The following is a 22,885-nucleotide window of genomic DNA, read 5'->3' on the forward strand; positions in this document are numbered from 1 at the left end:
AAAACCTACCTCTTTGACCAAGATACTGACCATCTGCCCTGGTATTTCCTTATGAGACTCCATCTTAAATTTTGTTTGAAAATGCTCCAATGAAGTGCCTTCAGACGTTATATTGTGTTAAAGATGCTTTGTCAATGCATATTATTGTTGCTGTTGATGGGGGTCTAATTGATTTTCTGGTCAAAGGTGGTCCCCAAGATGTCAATGATGGGGGACTCTACAATGGTAAGGCAAAGATAATGAAAGGGGAGACAATTAGACTCTCTTGTTTTTTCAAGTTTATTATTGGGATGTGGGCATCGCTGATAAGACCAGCATTTATTGCCCATCCCTAATTACCCCTGTGAATGTGGTGATGAGTTGCCTTCTTGAACTGCTGCAGTCCATATAGTGTAGGTACACCCACAGTGCTGTAAGGGAGGGAGATCCAGGATTTTGACCCAGCGACAGTGAAGGAACGACGATATATTTCCAAGTCAGGGTGGTGAGTGACTTGATGGAAATGGTCATTGCCTGGTACATATGTTAATTGCCATTTAACTCTCAAAATCTGGATGTTTTCTATCTCTTGCTGAATGCTGGTATAGTCTGCTTCATTAAGGATCTGAGCACTGCAATCATCTATATTTTAGCCCAGACTGTGGAACAGCAAGCTAACTGTGGCCCTCTCCCATATTTCCCCATCAAAGTATAACTGATATCCTCTGAATTCCAGCGGAAAACCCAATAAAACCTATGGACTCACACTTTGACCATGGCTCAGGCACATCTTTGGAATTGGAGTCAGAATGTTAATAGGCTGTCATGGGAGATACAGGAACTGAAAGCAAGTTACATAGCCCAATAAAACTGGATTTCTGCCACCGTACACACACAGCGATCCCCATCAGTTCCCAGGGCCCCCTGAGTCTGGAGCCAATGACCAAGCAGTAAAGCAGCTAAGACAGAGCATCACCCTTTCCCTGTAGACTAGGTACTCTCAGAGACCCTGATGACATGCAGAGTCTGTGAGCTCCTTGCTTCGAGAGGCTTTGATGCTGTAGAATATATTAAAAACATGATTGCAGACAGCTGTCAGTAGGTGTGACTTGGTGTCAATGGGCCGACCTGTTAATAAGTGACGTCACATAATAAAATTGCAGCTGTGACTTCAGATTGTCCAGTCAAGACTTCACATTCTTCTAAGGCCTTGAGAAATGTAAATCTGAAAATGTAAGAGTTTGGGACCTTTCTGCTGGAGATAAATGTCTGCATCGCCTCTGTGTTTTTGTGATGTCGCCTTTCTCCACTAGAAGCTGGTCTTTCAGAAAGCGCACTGGGTCAGGAGATGGCGAGAATATGCTACACGAGAGGGAGCTATTAATAAATGACAACAGTCACCATAGCAACAAAGCAACCTTTACAAAACACCACTGCCGATTATTAAATCAAATGAAATTTTCATTTAAAAATGAAATGAGTTTAGAAGTGCTATTTTTATGTCACAGTCTGGGCCCTATTTTCTTACTATGTCATTCAAACTGGGGTGAAGTTTAGGGATCATGTAGCCTCCCATAAAAGTGAGTATTTGGGAATCTTTTTTCCTTCTTTGTTCTTTCATGGGTTGTGGGCATTGCTGGCAAGGCCAGCATTTGTTGCCCATCCCTAAATGCCCTTGAACTGAGTGGCTTGCTCAGCCATTTCAGAGGGCAGTTACGAATCAACCACATTGCTGTGGGTCTAGAGTCACATGTAGGCCAAACCGTGTAAGGACAGCAGATTTCCTTCCCTAAAGGACATTAGTGAACCAGATGGGTTTTTATGACAATTGATGGTAATTTCATGGTCACCGTTACTGAGGCTAGTTTTATATTCTAGATTTATTAATTGAATTTAAATCCCATCAGCTACTGTGGTGGGATTTGAACACATGCCCCCAGAGCATCAGCCTGGGCTTCTGATTTATTCATCTAATGACATTACCACTATGTCACCATCCCCCCCGCTAAAAGACATTTTCAAAGACATTTTGAGACATGGTATGAGAGTAATTTGAGGCTCAACATGTGATAGGAGTTGAATGTTTGGCAAGGAGCAGGTGGAGCTATGGTTCCCAATGCCTCCATCGCTGGGGGTTTCTTCACTTCATGCCTGGATCTGGTGAAGACTAATTGATAGAGATTGATGATTCTTACCTATTAACAACATTATTATCCTTGTATCACAGAACTACCGGGGGGGGTGGAAGCTGAATTATATGGACCTTGTTCCAAGTTCCTATGTGTCCCCAGTGATTTGGCTAATTTACACACTTTGTAAATGCAGATAATATACTTAACTACCTGTAATGTTGCTCTGTAGAGGATGTGTATATCATCTAGTAACTCATTAGGTTAGTGTGAGGCATGACCTCCCGCCTCAAACTGTCCCACCCTCACACAATACTATTGGTCTTCCAACATGTCCATCCTCATGGATCCACACCAATTAGGAAACAAAAAGATTCTCCATTATCTGATTTGGTGATTCTTGATTTTTTCAGCCTGCTTTCCCATCTCTTTATATCCCCGTGCCTTTCATCAGGGTTTCTTACAGCATTTGGCAGATTCGCCTTTAAGGAGTTGCCATCCTTATCTAGTCTGGCCTGTAAGGGATTCCAGTCCCACACCAATGTGCTTAGTTCTTATGTTCCCTCTGAAATGGCTTAGCAAGCAACTCAGTTGTATCAAAACTGCTATCTCCCCAGGGCATCCAGAGATGTGCAATACACGTCAGCTTCACCAGTGATGCCCACATTCCGAGTATCCATTTTAAACAATTCCAGGAAGCTTTAGGACAATCGAAGAGAGTTGGTAATTGACAGACCAATATGTTTCAAATCCTAAGCTTGGCGCCCCATTTATCTTCACCGCTTCCTTCTTCATTCATGTCTGCAGTCCCCTTGCACCTCCTCGGTCCACATTTACCACCTTCTTTCACCCCTACGTCAACAATGCCACTCTCCTACCTCCATCGGTACAAATGGAAGTTGATGTCCAATCTGTAGCCCAGCATCAAGGTGAGCAATGAACCAGACAGGATTACAGAAGGAGGGCATTCAGCCCATTGTGCCTGTGCTGGCTCTGCACATGAGCAATCCAAAACTATTCCCACAGTGTTGCAGTCTCCACTATATCCAACTCTCTTTCATACATTTAACCTACTCTCCCTTTGAAAGATCCAATTTTCTCCTGCCTTGACCACTTCCTGTGCCAAGATGTTTCATGCTCCAAAATTTCTGCTACAAAACTTTTCCAAACCTCTCTTTTACTCTCTTCTGGGCAATTTTAAATTCACTATAAGAACATAGGAATATAGGAACAGGAGGAGGCCATTTAGTCCCTCGAGCATGTTTCAGCATTCAGTGAGGTCATGGCTGATCTGCAACCTAACTCCATATACCTGCCTTTGCCTCATAAACCTTAATACCTTTGGTTAACAAAAATCTATTAATCTCAGTTTTATAAGTAAGAATTAATCTAACATCAAAATACCGTTGCAGAAGAGAATTTCAAACTTCTCCCACCCTTTGTGTGTAGCAGTGTTTCCTAATCTCACTCCTGAAAGCTCTGGCTCTCAGTTTTAAATTCCTGCTCCTAGACTCCCCAATCAGTGGAAATAGTTTTTCTCTATCTACCCTATCTGTATCCCTTAGTATCTTGAAAACTTCAATCAAATCACCTCATAATCTACTAAATTCCAAGAAATGTAACTGTAGTTTGTCTAATCTCTTCTCAGACATTAACTCTTGGAGTCCACATACAATTCTGGTAAATCTACACTGCGCTCCCTCCAAGGCCAATATATCCTTCCTCAGATGTGGTGCCCAGGTGCAGTCTAACCAGGGCCTTGTATATATAAAGCATGACTCCTCCCCCCTTGTATTCTCGTCCTCTTGATATCAAGCCAGGATTTCATTAGCATTTTTGATTATTGTCTGTATCTGTTTGTGACATTTTAATGATCTGTGTATCTGGAACCTCCCTCGCCCCAATCGCAAGTCTCCTTAAACCTCCACTGTTTCTGGCTTTTTACCATTTAGAAAGAATCCTGTTCTATCCATTTTAGGTCCAAAGTGGATGTCCTCACCTTTGCCTACACTGAAATCCATTTGCCACAGTTTTGACCATTCACTCACTCTCTCAATATCTCTTTGTAACATTATGCTTGTAACACTGCTCACACTGCCGCCTATCTTTGCATCATCAGCAAATTGGGATATGTGGTTTTCTATTAATCATCTAAGTTGTGAATGAATACAGTGAATAATTCAGGCTCCAACACAGATCCCTGTGGGACACCACTGGTCACATCCTGTCAAATAGAGTATCTGGCCATTATCCCTACTCTCTGTCTCCTGTCGCTCAGCCAATTTCCTAACCAGGTCAATAATTTGCCTTCAATTCCATTGGCTTCAAATATAGCCAACAGTCTCTAATGAGAGACTTTGTCAAGCGCCTTCTGGGCAATGTTTGATAAATACATCAAAAACAATAGGATAACGAAGGAGAGAGTAGGGCCAACTAGAGACCACAAAGTAACTTGTGGGCGGAGGTGGAAGAAATGGGCATGGTTCCTAATGAATGCTTTGTGCTTGTCTTCACAAAAGACAAGGGTGATGATACATCGTAGTTAAAGAGGAGGCATGTGAAACATTGGATGGTATCAACAAAGGAAATATTGTTGTACTTCTGGTTGTTAATGTCAAAATTATTTTTTGCTTATGCCTTTTAGTGTTCCGTCAATTCCATTAGAATTAGAAATGTACAGTACATCATGCAGAGTTTTCTGCCTTGGTAAAATGCTTCTGATAGCAAGAGATTTCTGTCTCCTGGGAAATCTTTGAAAGTGGATAAATTGGCAGGCCAAGATAAGCCATAACTCGGGATGCGAAGAGAAGCAAGGAAGGAAATAGCAGAGGCCTTGATCATCACTTTCTAAGCCTCTCTGGCTACTGGTATGGTGCTGAAGGACTGCTAACATTGCACCCTTGTTTAAAAAGGGAGGAAATGTTCGACCCAGCCTCAGCAAATTGCTGGGAGATAGTATAAATAACCATTTAGAAAGGCACAGATTAATCAAGACACTCAGCATAGATATGGATTTTTTTTTATTCATGTGATGTGGGCATCACTGATTTTATTGCCCATCCTCAGAGGGCATTTAAGACATTGCTGTGGGAGTCACATGGACCTGTGGGACCTCCCCTAAAGGACATTAGTGAACCAGATGGGTTTTTACAACAATCAGCAATGGTTTCATCATCAGACTTTTACTGAATTCAAATTTCACCATGTACCATGGTAGAATAACAATGGAACTATAGCCCAGCAATGAGTTAGCATCTGAGAGAGATAGAGAGAGAGTGCGCAAGAGTGGGAGAGAGAAAGAGAGAGAAAGAAAGAGAGACAGAGAGAGAGAGAGAGAAGTGGGAGAAATAGAGAGCGAGAGAGATGGAAACAGAGGGACAGAGAGAGGGAGAGAGACAGACATAAAAAGTGGCAGGCAGACAAAGACAGAGAGAGAGTGACAAAAACAGAGACACAGAGCGGAACACAGTGAGGTAGAGAGATTATATAGAGAGGCTGAGAGAGAGAGAGACAGAGAGAGAGACAGAGACAGGGATGGAAACAGAGGGACAGACAGACAGACAGAGGGAGACAAAAACAGATAGACAGAGAGGAACACAGCGAGAGAGAGAGAGTAGACAGGGAGGCTGATGAGAGATTGAGAGAGAGAAAGAGAGAGGCAGAGAGAGTGACACAGAGAAAGACAGAAACAGAGAGACGGAGAGGGATATAGAGAGACAGAGAGAGGGAGAGAGTAGACAGAGGGACAAAGAGAGAGAAAGACAGCCAGAGGAACAGAGAGGGTGAGGTGAGGAGGGCGGGAGAAAAAGAAAGAAATTGGCATGAAAATGCCACACTGGTGTGGACAATCTCTGCTATCTAACTGGCTCAGGGGAATGTCAGTAGATGAGAATCTTGCCTGGTGTGTTAGATGCATAGTGGTGGTTTTGCCCAATTATACAGTAGATGGGATCCTGCCTTCTATTTGAGTTTACCTGTATTAATGCACCATTGATTAAATCTGTCACCCATCTGGTTTTAAAGCAAACAGTTTAGTTTTTGAGTGAGCTGTCCAACTATTTCTGAGTCTACTGAGGGCTCCTAAAATCTGTTGGATAAAGGTGGCATTAGTCATTAACAGCTACTAACTGTCCCAAGTATTTGGAAAAATTAGTTAGTAATAGTTACTACATGTCTTAATCACTTGAGAGAATTGATTATTAATAGTTATTAACTGGTTTAATCACTTGGTAGTTATTAAATGTCTGAAGACGTTCCATTAGCAGCAAAGCAAACATCAAAGGTCAAATCATGCTCTGACCCCTGTTCCTCTCTTGACCTTGTCTGGATTGAAATTGGCAAATTTACCAGTGCCACATTAACACAGTGACCAGTTTGTGCTGTGTATTGAAGGGTTGTTAGCAACTATAAGGCCTAAAGGTTGCACTTAACATTAGACAAGGCCCTAACCGCAAGATCTCTTGACTTCTTAAGTCCTGACTCCCTCTCATCTGTAAGGGCAGCCTAGATACAAGTCTTCAGAAAGATTGGAAGGAGTCATATTTTCTGTGAAAGGCATGTTGTCGGCTGGCCCTGTGACTGCGATGGCAGATTGAGATGGCAGTCCCAGTCAAACAGGCTCAGTGAGATACCGGGCTGCAGTGATTTTAACGACACCAAGCACTTTGTACTAAATACCAATTCACAGCCTGACACACACCCAATCAAGTCAGCCCACAGTGAGATTTTCTATTGAGACAGAGAGAAAGAAAGAGAGAGAAAAAATACTTCCATTATATGGTGCCCTTCACGACATCTGGAGGGCTGACTGTTGTCCAGGATACCGGGCGGAACCTCCTTGCTCTTCTTTCCTGGTTTCACCCGAAAGGCAGCATCTCCGAAAGTACGGCACTCCTTCAGTACTGACCCTCCGACAGTGCGGCGCTCCCTCAGTACTGACCCTCTGAGAGTGCGGCACTCTCTCAGTACTGATCCTCTGACAGTGCGGCACTCCCTCAGTACTAATTCTCTGACAGTGCAGTACTCCCTCGGTACTGTAATGGAAGTGTGAGCCCAGATTTTGTTCTCAAATCTTTGGAGTGGGGTTTGAATGCACCTCCTGCTGGCTCAGATAAGAAAGTGCCACCACTGAGCAAATACTGACTCCAAAACTATTTTAATAAATCAGCAATGTATCGATTTTCCCAACCGCAGGCAAAGCCATTAAATGAGATCCTGGGAATTTAGGCAGAATGGATCAGCTTCACACTGCTTGTACTCAAATAGGTACTGCACAAATAGCATCGAGTCAGAGATTGCTATGTGGAATCTCTGCTAGGTCTGGAATGTATTCTAGCACAAGGCAGAAACAGTGGGGGATTTCAGAAGCTATGTGGAAGAGATCACACTGTAGCAAAGATCTAGGATGCGGCGTGATCAGTGACGGTGATGGAGCGTTTTCAAATGAAGTGTTCCCTGATTTGTATCTACGACAGGCAGAATTTCACTGAAGACATGTATTGCTCCCTGAACTGACTTAGCGATGAAATGATTTAAATCAGGGTCTGGTTCTCTCTCCTGTTCCTGTGATGGAGTTTAGTTAAAATAAAGGCAGTAAGTTGCTCCGTGATCTGTTATAGTGATGGAATGATTTATAATGGGGCCTGACAGCTCTCCAATACGTCTGACAATGCACTCAAACTAGCCAACACGGACTTGGCTGTACTGAGTCCAGGAGGAAGAGATGGAGCTCCCAGGAGCCTCTCAAACAATATTACACCAAACAGCAGAGCCAGATTTCATAAACACTGGAAGTATCAAATGCATCACAAGCATTTTCCAAGGTTCCGATTCTGAAATCCTTCTCGCAGCATTGCCACTCTTGTTAGTCATTTGTTTGGCTTAATAACATTCAAATGGAATTGCAAACAAGTAAAGATCGCTGGGCCTTACAGAATATGATGCCATCTGCAAAAAGGCCCTCAGCACCAGAACAGTGATGAAGAGCATTGAAGAGAATGTGGCTACAATATGTTCCTGGAATAAGCCTTCTGAATAGAGAAACCAATTATTTACAGTTAGCCAATGCCTTTGATCTCTGAGGAAGCTGCGTATCCAACTCAATGTACAAGAGGACCTAATCCCTAAGCATTCGGTGCCATATTAGTCGTAAGAATGTGGAATCATTGGTTACTCCTGCTGCACATCAAGGAAATCACTTTTACTGAACTGAGCATTAGAGGGGTCAGCCATGGCTAACTGGTATCAGTGTTGCCTCTTTTGGGTTCAAGTCCCAGTACAGAGACTGCAACACAAGATCTAGGCTAATTCTTCACTACAATACTGAAGGAGTGCTGCACTGTTGGAGGTGCCATTTTTCAGATGAGATGATATACCTAAGACCATTCTGCTCTCTCAGGCAGTCATAAAAGACCCATGGAACTATTTTGAGGAAAGTGTACTCGCCACAGTCCCATCTAATCCCTTAGCCAAACTTACTAAAACAGATTACAGCAAAGCTCTGAAGAAGAGTCATACGGACTCGAGACATTAACTCTGTTTCTTGCTCCACAGACGCTGCCAGACCAGCTGATTTTTCCAACATTTTCTGTTTTACTTCAGGTTTCCAGCATCCGCAGTATTTTGCTTTTATCTTACAGTAAAGTGCCGCCATTCACAAGGGTTACATTGAAGGGCAAAATCGTGAACATACTTTATAATGGGAGTGAATTAGAGAGGCTCCAACCATCCCAAAATGTGACATTTTTAAAAGAAAAGAGGCAATAAAAACTAAGTTTCTGAGTTAATTCAAGACAATTTTACTGCAGAGATTGTCTTATAACACAAGAAAACAAAAAAAATGTAAAATTTGTCAATTACAGTATACTGCAAATTACAAATTACATTACAGTACTGCACTTTACTTGAGAGTGGAGGTAGACAGAGTGGGTGAAGTGCTGATGTAGGTGTTGATGTGGATTAAAAGAATAATGTTATTGTTGACTGCTTCACCTTTTGTTTTTCAATTATGTAAAGTTCTTGGTAAGGAGCAATTGCTGCGTCAACTGCTCTACAAAGGGTGATGTTTCTTTCTATGTTTGTATCATGGTCTGCCACCTGTTTTTTTGAAATCTTCAGCTGATCTCACGAGATCTGTCATCACCTTGGTTGTGAATTGAGCCTTTTTAAGGCTCTTCTTTCTGCTCCTGTTTAGTTTCACTTGATTTCACCAGTTCAACCAATTCTTCCACAGTCCACAGTGAGTTCCTCTTGATGAGATTGAAGCAACTCATCCACTTCAGCTGTGCTGATGTCTTCAAATCCGTCCCCTCCAACTTGTTCTGCCTGGTTAACAACCCTGGCTACTTTAGCATCCACACTGGGAACCCTGTGAAATTATTCACCGCCTCAGGCCAAACATTTTTCCAGCAGGCATTTATAGTTGAAGCTCTAACTTCATCCTATGATTCCTTAATTATGCCTATTGCAATGAGGATGCTGAATTCTTTCACAGACTGTGGTCGAAGGGCCTGCTTCCAGAAGATGAAGGATGCATCTGATGCTTTGTTGGGTGTAGTAAGCCTTGAATGAGGAAATGATTCCCTGGTCCATTGGTTGGATAAGCGAGGTCACATTTGGGGGCAAAATCAAAATGTCAACATCTGGATGGTTCTCGGCGAGAGAGTATGGATGCCCAGGTGCATTATTAAGGGTTAGTAGGACTTTGAAAGACAGGTTCTTTTCCCCCCGATAAGTCCTGACCTCTGGCAGAAAGCAATTGGCAAACCAGTCTTCAAATATGGCTTCTGTAACCCAAGCAATGCTGTTAGCCTTCTAAAGACTGGCCAATGAGATTTATTTTTCCCTTTAAAAGCTCGAGAGTTTTCTGACCTATAAACCAGCATTGGTTTGCATTTAAAGCCAACCAGCTACATTGGCACATAGCAGAACTGTCAACTTCGCTGCTTTACACCCAGGAGCTGTCTTTTCTTCTTTTGACATATAGGTCCTATTGGGCATCTCCGTCCAGAACAGGCCAGTTTTGTCTGCATTGAAGACCTGCTCTGCCTGGTAGCCTCTCTCCTCAACATATCCCTGCAGCACCTTGGGGAACTCTCCTGCAGCTGCATAGTCAGCAGAAGCAGTCTCCCCCCGCCCCCACACCCCCTGCCCCCAACAACTGCATGTTATGCGGCCAAAATACTTCTTAAAGCAATCGAACCATCCTGTGCTGGCTGAGAATCCTTCGGAAGGCAAAGGACAGGCACCTTCTGCACCACCTTCATCATCACCGGTGACACCAGCTCCACCCTCTTTACTAATCTTTACGTGATGAAACAATTTCAAGTGATGTATTTCGAATGGTTGGACCATTAACTGGGGTCCTCCTTTGGTGCTGATGCTCTATCCACACGTTGAATAACTTCTCCATTTCCTCTAAGTGTGGATCTCTCCTGCTCACAAAAGTTAACCTGCCAGAAACACTAACACTTTTCCTTCAGACTGCCTAATGTACCTGATTATTGTAGATTCATTGACAGAGTATTCCGTGGCCAACATGGTAGCACTTGCACCATTTATCAGTCTCTCTAAGATTGTGACTTTTTGTTTGGGGTCATCACTTTCCTGGGGCGTTTTTGGCTTGGCTCTGACTCATTCATTTTTAGTAAAGTGCTGTACTGTGCCAGTACTGCAAAATAGTCAGGAGTTACCGTATCCTGTAAATCACAGTAACCCATATGCAGTTAGAGACGGCACATTCACAGTGAGCATTTTGTATAGGGGAAATACACCATGGAAATCTCGTTTTTTATGGCCTCTAACTTCTGGATGGAATCGTCCCAGATTTGGTCTAAGTGCGGTAGCGGGCGGGTAAAACACTTTTTTACCTGCCGGCTGCAATGGCAGCTTCTCATGTTGTATTGTCCCAAACCCGCTGTATTAATTATGCATTCCCGGAAAACACGCCGTTTCCATGGCGGATGGACTGTCATTCACCCGCCACGCCGTCATCTCGCCGCTTCATCACGCTGGGTGCCACATTTAAAGTACAGCCATGCACACACCTCTCAGTGCTTCCAGCCCAGGACTGCTGCAAATAAGACATGGCTCCGAAAAGCAAAAAGACTGCAGCCCTCAGGTTAAGTGATGCGTCCCTCGAGTGCCTTTGGATGCTATGAAGGCCCGGCGTGATGTCCTGTGCTCCCGCTCTGGCCGTAGGAAGGGCAGTTACATTACCATTCTGGCTTGGTAGGCGATGGCAGTGGTGATCAGTGCCAATGCTGCATAGAAGAGGTTGGCCATCCAATGCAGATACAGGATGAATGATCACATCCATGCTGCCAGGGTATGGCAGCCATCTCACACATTCAAGCCCATCACCGGCATCTCACTCACTGCCAGCACAATGGACATCACCACCCATTATCACACACATACACTCACATCTCTATCTGGCCTCATCTGCTCTGGAGACTGCCTCCTCAGCCCTTGCCATCTTGAGGCCACTTGCACAGATCAACTTGTGCCCCCACACACACCCTGGGACACCCCCCTTCCCCAGTACAGCCCTCACCCTGCAGCCTCTTCCCTTGCCTGAGGCCACTTCTCCCCCTTCCCCAAGTAAGCCCAAGCCCTGCAGCCATAGAAAGCCACCCCCACTTAATGGTTGGTCTGGTAGGTAGAGACCTGCCTGTGAAACCCCTAAAATCTGTGGTGCTGCCTGCGAAGCCTGGCACTGATGACTGTGAATGCTGCCCGAAGCAAGATAGGCAAACAAACCTCAAAGTCACGAGTGAAGTGCAGTTCGCCAGGTGCACGTCACTTATATGGGTGGGCGATCCAGCGTGGGGGCATGAGTCCACCGGGCTAGCCTTATTATGACATGCAGGTGTATTACAGTGAGGTTCCCAACATCTGATGGCAAGTAACGTGGCCCGCCATCAACAGGCTGAGCGGACAATCGCAAACTGGTTTCACGACACCGTCCACTCACGCCGCCGAGCACGCCCAACGCCAGCGGGCACAGACGATTCCGCCATCTATCTTTTATTTATTTCCGGACCAGCATATCTTTAGGTAAGCAGTTTTAGATGTTAAATCATGGAAGGACGAAGATTTGGGGCCACAAACCACAATGGGGTGTACAAACACTTTCAAGCGGGTAAACCAATTCATCATAGAGGGAGCTCACAAACGGCAGGAGTTGACTGTATCTGGTTATTATGTTATTGGTGTGTATGGGAGGTTGCTGGCCGATGCGTTCCCGATATCACAACAGTGACTACAGTTCACTTTGCTATAAGGTGCCTCGGGATATCCTGAGGTTATGAAAGGCACTATATAAATTCAATTCTTTTGCTCTTTCAAAGGATACAACATGACTGGTTCTGAAGTCAAATTGATGATCAGACAGCAGTTTTCTGATCAATTCATTGTAGATTCTGATTCACTTTAGCACAATTGACAATCATTCATGGTCAGTAATTATCGTGTAGTCTGACTTCTTCGTGAAGAGGAGTATATTTGCAGTTTTTGACTCAGGGTGGGGTTTCAGAAGTTAATTAATTATGTAACCAGGGCCAGATGACTTTGTACAGTCAAGATGTTGAAGGAGGTGTTCAGGTGACTGGGTTGATGCAGATGATAGGAAACTTTGACAACCTGAAATGTTCCCACAGCTATAACCCTAACCCCCAGCAGGAGAACTGACTGTGAGGTGTCTGTGGGTAAAGTTCATGGTCATTGCTGTTTTCAAACAATCTCCAGTCCTCTGCAATCCAGCAGCTCTTGAATAGAGTTCCTAAATTCTCTCTTAAGAGATCACAGTTATTAACTGATCCCTGGCTGCCACAGGTCTTCCCTGTAAATGGCCGTAAAACAGCGACTCACTCCATGGCACTCTGCATGTTTCCCAGTCTCTCCTGCAGCACTACAATGACCCCTAAACTGGTTTACTCCAGGCTCAAGGCAGAAGGGTAGCATGGGGCTGATATGTTACCATGATGATGGTTCTTTCTCTGGCCTTATATACTTGCTGCTCCACATTGTGAAGGGTTCTTCATCCAATGTTCATCTCTCAACTTCATTATGGACCTGGTCCAGGATGCTAATACCTGACCTGATGCTTGGAGCAGGCATGGGTTTGATGTAAAATATGGTTTGAGGCATTACCTTGCTACAGTAGAGGATATGATAAGAAGACACCAATTATTACAAGATGTAGTGGTCAATGGTTTAATTGTTCTGTGTTTGATCTAAGCTCACTGTGCTTGATTGGTTGGTTAAGCCTTGGTAAGGACTCAGAGCAAAGTAAACAGACACCACAGAAGCTACTCGAGGGCACAGCCAGGATAAGCAAGAGCACAGACATTTTGTGGTTGCAAAAATATTTTAAAACTCTTATAAATAAATCTGCTGAACACTTAGAAACTAGTGTCATCTCAGCATTGCTCAGATATATAAAATATGCAATACTATTAGCCAATGTTTGTGTTCTCCAAGGAAGCTACATACCCAACCCAATCTACAAGAAGCCTCATTCCCTGAGGACAAAATGCTGTATTATTCCTAAGAACGTGGAACTGTTGGTTACTGCTATCACTTATGCTGCACATCAAGTGAACCACTATTACAATTACAATGCTGCTCTATCAAAGACAGGTAAGGTCAGGAGCCTTTCCTTCTCTGTCAGGGAGCTGAACAACAACTGTAGTCCCAAGGGAGGAGGGAACCTGGGCATGGTAAAGATCTGGTCAGAAGGAGGGTGGCACCACTCCTTGAAACTCAGCGTTGCCAATTCCATCTCACTTGGGAGCAGAATTAGGTTACTTTTCACAAGGGGTGAACTTATTGGGCAGATCCCCCATGAGTCTGTCTCTTCTCGTGACAGTTGAGAGTAACCCTGGCTAACAAGAAGAATCTAGAGGACCTGAAACAATTCCCCATATTGTACCTATGGTGAGCAGAAAACCTCCCTACCAGGTCCCAGACCCTCTTTCCAAGACACATAGACTGGTCTTTGTAGGGGGTACAGTACATGGCAGCAGAACTTGTATAAAGCAATGGCAACATGTTAAGAAAACATAGTGTAAAGGGGCATTGTATATGGTGTGGGATCCAAGTTAAGTGCCTGTAAAATTGACCAAAGGGTCACCTTCGAGATTTGTTAGGGAAAATTGCCATTGTCACTCAATTGTTGAAGACAGGCAGAAAAAATAAATTAAAAATTACTGGCCTATTACTCCTACGTCTGTTGTTAGTAAATTACTAAGGTCTGTTATTTGGGACAGAGTGAGTGAGCCCTTGAACAAATATGAACTGATCAGAGAATCACCAAAATAGCTGACACAAGAAACGTGTAGATGGGAGAGAAAGTTCTAAAGGGGCATCGATAGACCAGTGAGCGGGAAGAACTGTGGCAGATGGTGTACGACATGGGGAAATATTAGGACATCCATTTTGGACCTGATAAAAAGAGATCTGAGTATTTCCTAATGGTGAGAAGCTGAGAACTATGGACCATGTACAAAAATCACTAAAAGCTAGTGGTTCAAAAAAAGAATGAAAATGGCTGATGGAATATTGGCCTTTATCTGAAGGGAGCTGGAGTAAAAGGGGTGTAAGTTGGGTTACAGTTATATAAAACTCTGGTTATTCAGTATCTGGAGTACTGTGTTCAGTTCTGGGCACTGCATTTCAATAAAAATTCATAGGTGTGGAGGTGCGCTAAAAGAGTTTAATTATGAGAGCAGTTTACATATACTAGGATTGTGTTCCCTTGAGTATAGAGGTGATGGGTGATCGAATTGAGATGTTTAAGATGATTAAAGGAGTTGATAGGATAGGTAGAGAGAAATTATTTCCTCTGGTGGGAAGGCTGGAGCAAGGCGACACATCCTTAAGATTCGAGCTGGGCTGTTTAAGGATGATGTCTCTCTCCACCAAAAGCTGGGAGTCATCTGAAAATGTCAAAACTGAGATTTTTGTTAGGCAAGGGCATTAAGGGTTACGGAACAAAGATGGATAGTTGGATTTAGAATACAGATTAGCCATGATCTAACTGAATGATAGAACAAGCTCCAGGAGGTGAATGGCCTTCTGTTCCTATCTTACTATGAAATACACAGCAAGTAAGGAAGCCCAAAGAGTAAGAGTTCAACTATTGAATTGTGTGCTGGCAGTCAATAGTTGATACAGGCTTTTAAGCAATTATATCATAAAGTCATTATCCCTGGTTCATATCCAGGGAAAAAGCACTTAGTGAGTCGTAAACAGATCATCACCAACTGCTATTTATGGGGATCCTTTACGTAAAAGAAAAGCTGGAGGTAAGAGTTGGGGTGGAGGGTGTAAAAGTGGACCCAATATGTTTGGGGATCCAAATACTTCAGGACTAGCTTGTCAGAACGATGATCTCAAAAAGGAGGCCTGTCATTCTGACACATGGGTTGCTTCGAAGTAGAGTTTATCTTTGTCCTTAGTAGAAGTAGGAATGTGATGAGATTTGATTTGGAAGGAGTACAGTAAGGAAAATATGTAGTTTCTTTAAAACGTCTGGGAATTTCTAATTGTTTTTAAGAATATTTGTGTAATAAACTTAGTGTACAGGACCAGTTTCTTGTTAGAAATAGATAACTTTATTTAGAGCTCTTGTAGAAGCTACATGCTTGAACCAGGTCCACGACTAGAAAACTCCACCCCTAAGATTACCCGAGCTTAAGGCTAACTCATCTGTACAGTCACGCAATCACCAAAGCAGTATGAAAGGTTTTCCTTATAATCACTACATTCCTCCCCCTTTAATTTAGTTTTACATCTCTTATTTACAAAAATATCTTAATCCATGACATATACAATTATACTGTTATGACACGGCAGATGATCTGTGCCAGGTGGATCAAATCCACGAGGGAAACTTGATCACGTGGTCACAAGGAGTTTGCAATTTGTATTTCATTTCAAGATGTGTGCCTTGAATTCAGTAGTAGTAACCCAGACTTAGAGATTTTTTACAAAACTAAATTAAAAATTTATTAACAAAAGAAAAGATTTCAAGCACATATATAGGTCTACAAATTACTACTATAATAAGTCCTAAAACTCTAATTAATCTGGCTCCCAGTTACACCTCTGTTAAGCCCACAGTAAAAACAAATAGATTTAAATAGACGCAGGCAAATCAACACAATACCCTAGACAACCGCATTCAAAATGAATTTTCTCATCTTCAGTTCCTGTGGACAGCATAAGAACATAAGGACATGTGAAATAGGAACAGGAGAAGGCCATTCGGCCCCTCGAGCCTGCTCCGCCATTCAGTAAGATCATGACTGATCTGCTTGTGTTTCAATTTTCACATTCCCATCTACTGCCAATCACCTTTGATTCCCTTGCCTAACAAGAATCTATCTACCTCTGCTTTAAAGATATTCAATGACCCCACCTCCACCATCTTCTGAAACAGAGAATTCCAAGGTCGCACAGCCCTCTGAGAGAAAAAATCCTCCTCATCTCTGTCCTTAAAAGGTGACCCCTAATTTTAAAACAGTGCCCCTTAGCTCTGGACTCACTCACAAGAGGAAACATCCCTTCGATGTCCACCTTGTCAAGGCCGTTCAGGATCTTGTATACTTCAATCAAATCACCCCTCACTCTTCTAAACCCCAGTGGAAACAAGCCCAGCCTGTCCAACCTTTCCTCATAAGACAGCCCACTCATTCCAGGTATCAATCCAGTAAAACTCCTCTGAACCGCATCCAATTATTTTCCATCCTTCCTTAAGTAAGGAAACCAAAACTGCACACAGTATTGGAGGTGCCGTCTCACCAATGCCCTGTATAAATGAAGCATAACATCTTAACTTTTATGTTCAATCCCTCTCATAATAAAGGAAAGCATTCCATTAGCCTTCTTAATTACTTGCTGTATCTGCATAATAACTTTTTGTGACTCATGTATTAGAACGCCTAGATCCCTCTGCACTTCAGAATTATGCAGCCGTTCTCCATTTAAGAATTCCTCTGCTTTTTTGTTTCCATGTGGAGATGCATCACAGGTTAATGTTAATTCTTTTGATGGGTCATAATGTACTAGCAGACATGATGAGTGTAATAACTTCTTGACTTTTATGAAGGCTTCTTCTTATTACACCTTCCATGACCAATGATGGTTCTTTTTCAATAATAAGTGTAAAGGAGCTAACACTGTAGACAAATTTGGCAAGAAACAACCGTAATAATTTAGCATGCCCAAAAAAGACGAGTTCAGTGACACTTGTAGGAGAGAGTGCCTCCTTGATTGCCCTGACTTTCTCCTCTACTGGATGCAACCCCTGGGCATCCACTCGATGACCCAAGTAAATGATTTCAGTTGCTTGGAAAGTACACTTCTCTTTTTTCAATTGTACACCAGCTTCCAAAACTCTCCTTAAAACCTCTTCTAGGTTGGCCAAATGTTCAGCTTCCATTGATCCTGTGATCAGGATATCATCTAGGTACAGTACTACTTGGGGAAGTCCTTGCATTAGGCTTTCCATGGTCCTTTGGAAGATTGCACTGGCAGATACACCGAAGGGTAGGTGTGTATATTGGTACAGGCTCTTGTGCGTGTTGATTGTTATATACCCTCTAGATGTGCTGTCCAGCTCTAGCTGTTGGTATGCATGGCTCATGTCCAGTTTGGTGTAGGATTCTCTTCTAGCTAGCTTAGCGTACAGATCTTCAATCCTCAGGATAGAATATTTATCTAATTTATTAGCCTTGTTCACAGTTAATTTGTAGTCTCCGCAAATGTGAATAATTTGATCTGGTTTCATCACAGGGTCGATGGGCGCTGCCCATTCTCAAAATTGGACTGACTGGATGATGCCTAGCTTCTCTAAGCAGCATAATTCTGCATTTACCTTCTCCTTTAGGGCATAAGGCACAGGTCTGGCCTTAAAGAACCGGGGTGTCACCTCTAAAGCCTGCGAGTCCCTCTCAGCAATCTCCATTGCTAGTGCCATCTCCATGGTGGGCTTCAGGTCTTTCTCACCTTCTGTAAGTAAACGGAGCTGAATGGCATCATCGTGTATGCCGCAAACCAAACGATCTCGCAATATGTCATTGAGGGTATCTCCAAAGTCACAGTGCTCAGTCAACTGTTTTAACTTCATGATGTACATTGAGATTGACTCACCCGGGCCCTTACTCTAGAGTTAAACTTGAATCTTTGTATAATCACCAATGGCTTAGGCTGAAAATGTGTCTTCACGAGGTCTACCAGCTCATTAAAAGATTTGAAATTGGGCGTGTAGAAAGTAGGAACCCAGGCGCTCTTGTATTGACTCCACTCCATGGACGAGTTGCACAGGTTGATTCTCCGGAGAGTGGCAAGACTGGTGAGTTATACTTTTCTTTCTTCCCTTAAAAAGTGAACTATTCACATTCAGGAGGCGAGGTGCAGCATTAGAGCTATTTATCCTCGTCGCCAGTTGTAATAAACTTGGTGTACCAGACAGGTTTCTTGCTAGAAACAGTAAACTTTATTTACAGAGCTCTTGAAGAAGCTACATGCTTGAGCCAGGTCCGTGACTAGAAAGCTCTGCCCCTAAGATTACCCTTGCTTAGGGCTGATTCGTTTGTACAATCACATGATCCCCAAAACAGTAGGAAAGGTTTTACTTACAATCACTGCAGTTTTGAAAGGACGTGTAAGAGTTTGAATCAACTGTAAATAGATCAGTTGTAATTTTCTTGAATAATAAGAAATACTGATCCATGTGACCTAGCAACCCTTGAGCTGGAAGCAGTACCAAGAGGAAATTAGGACCAGGAATCCTGTGGCTGGAAAACACAAAGCACAGCAACAACCAGAGGAGCTGAGGGTGAAGGTGATCTACACACAGATGTAGACACAGAGAGAAAGCAGACAGAGACAGAAAGAGGAACACAGAGAATTCCTGGCAGGAGAAGAAGAAAATCTCTCTCAGGAGGAGGTCAGTTTTTCTGTTTGGCAGAAAAGGAGACAGGGGTTCTTGGAGGAACTGTGTGAGCTGGCTGAATAGGTTCAAAACCTGGAAAGTTGTGTGAATAGCTCAGAGATGCTAATAAGCCCAGTGCTTTCCTAAAAGTGGCCAAACCTTGAACTAGGGTGCTATTGGTTAGTCAGTTGAAAATAAATTCTGGAAAGCTGCACCAACAGGACTGTCATGACCAAAGGGTTAGATGGTTTGTAGAAGTATGCCTTGCTGATGATAATCATACCTGTAGAACTCGAAGGTAAAAGGTATTGTCGGATAGGATTCCAGACCTATCCTGTGTGAATAAAGAACAGCATATGGCGGAACTGTGTAGCTACATAGTGCCACATGTCAGTGGGGAGTGTTGTGAATGCTGTGGTTGTGTAAGATGTATCTTTGTTGTATCGACATTTTTATTTGAAGTGTTATTTGCCAGTTAATTCATGTTTAATTTGAGGTGGTTCTGATTTGAGTTAAAGTAAAAGTTATAAAAAGTGAAATTATGTTGGCAATTTCTTCATTGAGTTCAGTAAATTTGGTTATTTTGGTTTATGGTTTCCCCAGGGTTTTGTAACAATAATACTTTCTAAGTTTATCTGTGTTAATCAGAGAAAACTTATTTAATCTATTCTTCTGTAAGAACTTTAACCTGACATGTATAAGAGGTATCCTTAAAATACTGTTAAGGATAGAGTGGGTACGCAGTGTACAGTTAAGGACAGAGTGGATACACAGTTTACAGTTAAGGATAGAGTGGATACGCAGTTTACAGTTAAGGATAGAGTGGATACGCAGTTTACAGTTAAGGATAGAGTGGATATGCAGTTTACAGTTAAGGATAGAGTGGATATGCAGTTTACAGTTAAGGATAGAGTACATACGCAGCTGTGATGAACCTTGCTCATTAGAAAACACCTGTATTTTGTTATTATGAAGGTCCCTTTAAATCCTGAGTGAAATTAAGTTCTGTGAGAGGATTTTATAACCAGAATTTCCAGCTTGAGATCACTTGAGAAGTCCACATGTGACTCAGGTTGCTATGGAAATGAGAGTTAGCTAAAGCAAAAGTAAATAGACAAGTTAATGAATGTTGAGTTACAGATGGGGTTTGGTGCAGAAAGCAAAGACACTCACACGGAAAAATCTTTTGGTAGGAGAAGTAGCAAAACCTCCTGTGGAGTACAGTTAGAGCCAAATAGACCATTTACTGGGGTTTATTCACGGGACTAGGCACAGGAGTCTCTGGGAACCTGGTGACCAGAGGGAGAAAGCGTTCATCCAAATGTGCCTTGCTAGAGATAATTGTAGCAGGAAAATTGGACAGAGTGGAGCGGATGATGAAGGCCCTTCGAAGATTTGACCCTGCACAGTGAGCAGTGGTGAAACTCTTGTCGTTGAGCTGGGAGAAAGTTTGGTAGCGCCCTTAATGCTGCACGTGTGCCAGAAGGTTGCGGTAGAGTGGAACTACTTTGTGAGGCCCACCTTTATTGAGTCAACTATTTAAAGTGGAATTTACCTTTCTTTTTGAAGTATCATTTCCCTGTTAATTAAATTTTGAATTATGTTAATTTTGGTTTGATTGCTGCAGTAAAAGCTTTAGAAAGTGAATTTTTTTTTGTCCATCAGTTTCATTCAGTTGGGATTATGGGGCTGCCTTTCTTTTAAAAAGCTTTCCTCTACCAGGATCGTAATACAGCCCATCACAGACAGAGCTAAGGGTCACTAATACAGCCTGTCACAGGCAGAGCTCAGGGTCAGTAATACAGCCTGTCACAGGCAGAGCTCAGAGTCAGTAATACAGCCTGTCACAGTCAGAGATCAGGGTCAATAATACAGCCTGTCACAGGCAGAGCTCAGGGTCAGTGATACAGCCTGTCACAGGCAGAGCTCAGGGTCAGTGATACAGCCTGTCACAGGCAGAGCTCAGGGTCAGTATTACAGCCCATCACAGACAGTGCTAAGGGTCAGTGATACAGCCTGTCACAGACAGAGCTCAGGGTCAGTAATACAGCCCATCACAGAGCTCAGGGTTAGTAATACAGCCTGTCACAGGCAGAGCTCAGGGTCAGTAATACAGCCCGTCACAGACAGTGCTAAGGGTCAGTAATACAGCCTGTCACAGGCAGAGCTCAGGGTTAGTAATACAGCCCATCACAGACAGAGCTAAGGGTCAGTGATACAGCCTGTCACAGGCAGAGCTCAGGGTCAGTAATACAGCCTGTCACAGGCAGAGCTAAGAGTCAGTAATACAGCCTGTCACAGGCAGAGCTCAGGGTCAGTAATATAGCCTGTCACAGGCAGAGCTCAGGGTCAGTAATACAGCCTGTCACAGGCAGAGCTAAGAGTCAGTAATACAGCCTGTCACAGGCAGAGCTCAGGGTCAGTAATACAGCTTGTCACAGGCAGAGCTCAGGGTCAGTAATACAGCCTGTCACAGGCAGAGCTCAGGGTCAGTAATACAGCCTGTCACAGGCAGAGCTCAGAGTCAGTAATACAGCCTGTCACAGAGCTCAGGGTCAGTAATACAGCCTGTCACAGACAGAGCTAAGGGTCAGTAATACAGCCTGTCACAGAGAGAGCTCAGGGTCAGTAAACCAACCTGTCACGGACAGAGCTCAGGGTCAGTAATACAGCCCATCGCAGACAGAGCTCAGGGTCAGTGATACAACCCGTCACAGACAGAGCTAAAGGTCAGTAATACAGCCTGTCACAGGCAGAGCTCAGGGTCAGTAATACAGCCTGTCACAGACAGAGCTCAGGGTCAGTAATACAGCCTGTCACAGACAGAGCTCAGGGTCAGTAATACAGCCCATCACAGAGCTAAGGGTCAGTAATACAGCCTGTCACAGACAGAGCTAAGGGTCAGTGATACAGTCTGTCACAGACAGAGCTCAGGGTCAGTAATACAGCCCATCACAGAGCTCAGGGTTAGTAATACAGCCTGTCACAGACAGAGCTAAGGGTCAGTAATACAGCCTGTCACAGACAGAGCTCAGGGTCAGTAATACAGCCCACCACAGAGCTCAGGGTCAGTAATACAGCCTGTCACAGACAGAGCTAAGGGTCACTGATACAACCCGTCACAGACAGAGCTAAAGGTCAGTAATACAGCCTGTCACAGGCAGAGCTAAGAGTCAGTAATACAGCCTGTCACAGGCAGAGCTCAGGGTCAGTAATACAGCCTGTCACAGGCAGAGCTAAGAGTCAGTAGTCAGATATTGAGCAAGCTGTTAGGAAGGCTAGCTTTAATATTCTCACTTGGTGTAAGGTGGATCAGTTGATACCGAAGATCCAGGTGAAATAGATAACTCTGTTATGGAGAGATTAATTGACACAGCGCTCAAGGAGCTAACACCTACTTAGGAAGGAAAAAGATTGACCCAGCCATGACAGTCCTGAGGGTAAGGTTATGCAAACATGGTTAATCAGCATGTAGATTTGAACTATTTAATATACTTGTTATTCAAAGCTGTTAACTTATCAGCTATCAAAGAAGTTACCCTTAAAGTAAGGTCACCAATTTATGACCTCAGACTGCTGTAGTTAATACTCAGTCCATCCATTGGCCCTAATTTATAGTTGCACACTTGACTGTATAACCCTAGCTACCTGTTCTGTTAAGTAATTCTTCCCAGTAACGATTTGCTGTACGTCTATGAAGTGTCTGTGTATACGACATTAATGTTAAATTGTGATTTGTAACCAATTAAAAATATTGATTGCATAACTTGTGGACTGGCTTCTTCTTTGATGATTTAGCAAGAAAGACTTTGCTCGCTCAGCAGTTTGGGGGTAATCT

Source organism: Cetorhinus maximus, chromosome 6 (assembly GCF_964194155.1).
Source record: "Cetorhinus maximus chromosome 6, sCetMax3.hap1.1, whole genome shotgun sequence".
NCBI classification, from domain to species: domain Eukaryota; kingdom Metazoa; phylum Chordata; class Chondrichthyes; order Lamniformes; family Cetorhinidae; genus Cetorhinus; species Cetorhinus maximus.